This window comes from Seriola dumerili, unplaced genomic scaffold (genome assembly GCF_002260705.1).
Source record: "Seriola dumerili isolate Sdu_G_001 unplaced genomic scaffold, Sdu_1.0 BDQW01000138.1, whole genome shotgun sequence".
NCBI classification, from domain to species: domain Eukaryota; kingdom Metazoa; phylum Chordata; class Actinopteri; order Carangiformes; family Carangidae; genus Seriola; species Seriola dumerili.
In genome coordinates, this window is record NW_019174393.1 from 16,465,582 (window position 1) to 16,471,581 (window position 6,000).

Below are 6,000 nucleotides of genomic sequence, written 5' to 3' on the forward strand. Positions count from 1 at the left end.
GGCACACTACCTCTTTTTGATCTCAGTGCAGGGTCGAGACTATAGATCTTTCCCTTTGTAAAACCAAGAGGGCGAGTCTCAAGGGTCCAAAGCTCCCTCAGCACTTCATTAATTCTTTTTTTTTTTTAATTTAATTTAGCTCAGAGAGACGAGAGGAACACCTGCATGCAGCTGCAGCAGCAGCAGCAGCACAGCCTGAGCTGAACCCTGAGGTTCAGTCTTCACTGTCACAGCATCCAGCTTCCAGCCTCCCTCACTAACCAGGCGCCGCTGTAACTGTCGTGGAGGAAATGTCAAAAGGCGCAGTCTGGATATTGCAAATGGCAGGGGGTTGCAGTATTGCGACAGTCAGGAAAGTTGCTTCAGACAGCTTCATCAGCAACGCATTATTTGCTGTCAAGAACCCCGGACGTACACACAAAGTTAACATGTCGAGGGGAAATCTTTCATTTTCTCACTGTTTAGCAAATGTTAGCCTTTAGTCCCCCCTGGCCTGCTGTCAGAAAGCTTATAATTTATACAGAAGCATACAGCTCAGCAGTGAGCTCTCCAAAATGTTATTGTGGATATTGCTGTTTTTATTACGCAGATTTACCTCGTAAGTGTGTGAACCTCGTAAGCTCGTGTACAGAAACAAATCAACTTTCTCTTCTGCTAGTCGAAAGACCGTTGCACGGTCTACGACTCCGTCTGCTCCTGATTGTGGTGATATTGTTTATACGCACGCTTCTCCCACCACACTGAAGCTTCTGTGTAGCACAGCGCAGTGCGCTTCATCACAGGCGACACGTTCTTCACTCACCATTGTGTCCTATATGAAAAGGTGGGATTGTTCTCCTGGACAAATAGAAGGGAGCAGCGTTATTTATTTATAAGGCTCTGCTACAAAAGCTGCCCAGTTATCTCTGCTCTATACAGATATAGAGATATAGATATATATACAGACATAGATATGCTGTATATCTAAATACAGCACTTACAACATCAGGTCACAGGACATTTTAACCTTCGCTGTACCTGAACCCCTCCACCCCAACACTTGCACATGCTTTTTTTTTTTTTTTTAATGTAAAAGTGTATAACGAACTGTATGTCTGCGAACTAAAATCAATGCAGAACCAGATATATCTCCTTTTTTATTCCGCTCATTCTTCTTCCTCGCCAAAACGTGGCGGCTATAACACCCACAGCTTGACAGTTTGGTCAGCAGTAGCAGCTAATGTGGCCTGCGCCCCAAGCAGAGCTGGGGGACGGGTCACAGAGGTCTGGTAACCTCACTTCTTTTTTTCCTTTTTCAAATTTGTAGTTTTCAGCCCAACGTCACTCGGGGCAATTCATCAGACTTCGTGCAGCTTCCTGCAGAGCCACAAAAGGCTTCAAACAGCTTCTTTCAGTTACTAAATGTTACTCTCCAACACCTGGAAACTTTGATGTGTAGAATCAGAGGGGGATTATCTTTAAAGGTGCCATATGGACTTTTTTTTTTTTTTTTGTGAACAAACAGAGGTTACCCCCGGGGCAGAGGGAGGGAGGCTTATAGGAAACCAATCTAAATGCTGATGGTGTCATTGTTCAACAGCTATTGCATTGTGCAATCAACATTTACTTTATAATGATAAGTTAAAAGAAAAGAACTTGCCTTTTGCCACTTTAACAAAAGAACTTGTTTGTATCCTCGAGGTCCAGAGGTGGAAAGTAACGAAATACATTTACTCACGTTACTGTATTGAATACTTTTTTTGTGTATTTTGTATTTTTTTAAGTACAATTTAAAATCGGTATTTTGTATTTTACTTGAGTACGTTTTGACTCAAGTATTGTACTTAGTTACTTTATAAATCCTATCCGTTACTGAGTAAAAATAACAATTCAACCTACAGGGGAAAAATACGCACCAGACCCATAGACAGTAAAACAATGGCCAGAACCAACAGTGACAAATGATGAGAGTGAGAGAGAAAACGTGAGAGTAAGCATGTTTAATGTTGTACCACTAAATGGATGAGCTCAACTAACTTTAAGCTGCTAATTAAACTGAACAAGAAGTTCAGTTGTTGTGAAGTTGTTGTTATTGCACTTACATTTGTTACACTTGTTCTTTAATTAAAAACAAAATAGTTTTGGATTTCTGACCCCTTGTCCTATTTTTACTACCCTCACACCCCACACAAAGAAAGTAACTAAGTAACTTTTACTTAAAGTACATTTCAAATGAACTACTTTTTACTTTTACTTGAGTACATTTTCAGATGAGTACTTTTACTTCTACTTGAGTAATATTTCATCAAAGTATTGGTACTTTTACTTGAGTACAATATTTTTGTACTTTCCTCCATGTCCACTGTCCTCCATCATCTAGCGGTCATGGTTATAATGACGGGGCAAAGGGAAAAGGGCGGTGACGTAGTGTAAAGAGCCAGAAAGTCTGTGTCAGGAGGAGGTTGTGGTGGATGGAAGGGTCAACAAAACACAGGAATATGACACAGGAGATCGGTGTTCGACCCCCATGCGAAACCAGTAGTTTATATTGTTTCTATTGTCCATGAACATTTGTTGTTATTATTGTAACCATGACAACAAAGATCGTCTGATGTTGAGGAAGTACCTATGAAAGTAAAAATGATGATCTTTTCCTAAACCTGAGCAAGTAGTTTTTGTGCCTAAACCTAAACCAAGCCATTACCGTTATCATCAGTACAGTCACGTGTTTATTATAGTAACCATGACAACTGAGCTCCGGTACGCACGCCGCCGTGGGGACGCTATTTCAGGAGACACTCCTATGGGTCGTATCAGAGGGTAGGAACAAACGACAGACATGCTCGTACGGATTGGAGGACTTGTTATGTTCTTCACTGCCTTCGCACGTTTCTTGGTCGATTACATTTACAGAGGGCTCCATAAGACTAAGACCACTTTCCCAATGTGAAAAGTCTGCATTTACATTTACATTTTACAATTATTCCTTTGGCAGACGCTTTATCGTTCACAACTTACAAGTGAGGAACAACACTCAGGCTTCAGTACAGTAGTAGACCTTGAAGTAGGTAAAGAAGGGCACCGAAACTGCAGAGTAAGTGCGAGTAAGTAGAGGAGGTTGCTCTCTGAAGACATGAGCCTTCACCCCTGCTCTGAGAGCATTCAGCAGCTTGTTCCACCATCAGGGAACCACAGACCAGAACAATCTGCACTGAGATTGTCTTGTGTGCAGGGATGGCGATACCAGTAGAGCAGACCAGGAAGTCACTCTGCAGGACACCAACTGTTGACCAGTGGAAAAGCGAGAAACGTGTATGTGCGTTCTCACATGTGTTTACAACACAAAATGGGGACACACTCATCAAAACCTCCCTTCATAGTGAGAGGTTCAGGAGATCCTTTGTTCCCACTGCCATCAAGCTATACAACACCTCAGCCAAAGGAAGTGGGATAATCTAATTATTATTGTTCATTTGTAATTAACTGTTATTATTATTATTATTATTATTAATATTATTATCAACAATGAGCTAATGGACACATGAATTTCCTCTAGGGGATAAATAAAGTATCTATCTATCTACTAGTGAGTTACCTTAATATAAGTTACCTTGAATAATACTTGCTTGACATTTTCATGACTTCAGCTGACATGCAATAAGAGATTTTCCTGTCAAGACTTGTGAATTTGTGACAAATTGAGCAGATTTTTTTTTTGTATTTTTTTTCTGTGGACCTTCTACAATTGTGCCATTCTGAAGTAGCTGAACCAGAAATAAGCTCTCTCTGTTTGCCTGAGCTGATAATGGTGTTTTTCTATAAGCAGACCATTACATAAAGAATCAGTGATGTTACGTAAATCTGTTTGCAGGTGATTAGTCCTTCAGTGAGAAACCATGCCCACTGTCATGTAGTCCCTCTGGTTTAGACAGTTAAACAGCTGCTGAATGAACAAGCTTTCCATAGGTTTTGTGCAAATCCATTCATAATCCTTTGAGACCCCCTGCTTTAACTCAAACAGATGGAGTGGGGCAAACATAATATGTAATAAATACTGAACTACAACAGTAAAAATAATTTGTATAATTATTGGGCAAATAACATAAATATTTGATATAAAGCAGGTGATTTTGTATTAGATACAAAATTATACTGTTCACATATCAGACAACATGATAACATGTAATGTATTTTTCTCCTTTAAGAAAAAGCCCCAGTAAGTCAAAGTGCACTTACCGATGGTGATCTGACTGACGCAGCTGTAGAAGGTTCCTGAAGAGACATTGTAGCTGCTGCTGCTGGGCTCACGGTCTATGACGGGAGCAGAGATCACACATCAGGTACGGCATAATTTATAGCAATTTAAAAGCAACTTTCAGTGCAACAGAGGTGTAGATTTTTAGCACAGGTCACCACGAGTTCATCATGCTGCCATTGCTTTTCTGGCTCCCAGAGTATCATATATCCTACAGTTAAACATGTGTCCACTAGAGGACGACCTTATAGTCAGTTTTGCCAATTACTTGGCGCTGATAGGCAAAACTCCACCAGTCACACAGGGACGTACATCACTGTTTAGCATGGAGGCTCCATTCACGAAGTCAAGTAGAAGAAAGCATGCAGTCCCTGTTTTTCTAGCAAGTGCAAAACAAGCACAACTTTGAGGGTCATTCTTCTCAAAATATCTGTGTGCATGTGATTAACTCTCTCTTAACTCTATGATCCAAGCAACGTTTATAGAACCAATGAAACGGCACTCAGACTTTATGAGACCCAGAGAGGGGGGAGGTGGTGTCACAAATGCACAACAGATTTTATATTGCGTTATTCAATGTCAGCGACGACGACATCAGAGATAACTTCTTCGCTCCATGAAAAAACCTTAAACGCATTATATTAAATTCAGAGTGAGAAAAAAACTGGTTTATTCAATATGGCATTGGCCGACGCAAAAGTGTCCAGCTACACTACTTTTCCCCCAAAAGGTCTAATTACTTTGAAAGCTTCTGTTGTGATGACATGTGTTTCTAACTTTGGGAAAATAAACTTTATTTGAAAGGTTTTATTCCAACAGCAATCTTGAGAAAACATTTTCCCCCATATTAAAGTGAAACTAAAAATATCCATGTAGATTTTAATAGATATTGAATACATAAAAAATATAGCTAATAAGCATTTATAGCTCTTTTATCTATTTAAATAATAAATAATAATAATAATGAATTTAATATGTTTTAAAGCCTTTAGTTATACCTGAATTAATTGAAATTTTTTCTTGTTTCTCACATTACAGATGCAGCTGGAGGAAGCAAGGTACAGACGGTGTCAAACTTTGTTCTTTGGCAGGGCCGGGGGGATGTGTGTGTGTGTGTGTGGGGGGGGGGGGGTTGCATCGGCTGATGAATCGACTATCGTCTTTTTCCGGCTCCAAACTATCGTCACTATATCAGCCTTTAAAAGTCCACAGTCAGTCGACCTCTGGTGTCCACTGAGCCACTGAACCTAATGCTGTCCCTGAGAACTTGAGCGTTACAGGGATGAAACTCCAAATCTTGCAATGTTACTGCGCTGCTCCACACACTGAGCTACACAAGGAACAAACCCTTGACCTTCGGAGAGGCAGGGCAATAAAATCCATGACTTTGTCAGCTTTAGTGCTTTAGTCGACCAATTTATATAGAGAGGGAATGAAACCATCCACTGTGGTAGGACACTATGAATGAAATTCATGACACCAGCAGTGGAATGGGAATGAGCCTATAACCTTTGAAGACTTACAAGAAGAAAAACCCTTCACTAACCCTGATAGCGTTAAAGGAATGATGCCTTAAACCCTGCAAGAGTTTCTTTGCCACTTCCTGATCCAGCTGCTTCCTAGTCTGCAGGTCTGAAGTGCAGCCTTTACATCCCCTAACCCTTTGAGTATGAGGCTACAGCAGTATGTCACAGTAATTACTGTCTCTGATGACGGTTCGCTCAGTGTAGCACAATTTAACTATATATAAAATGTGGGTGAAATGA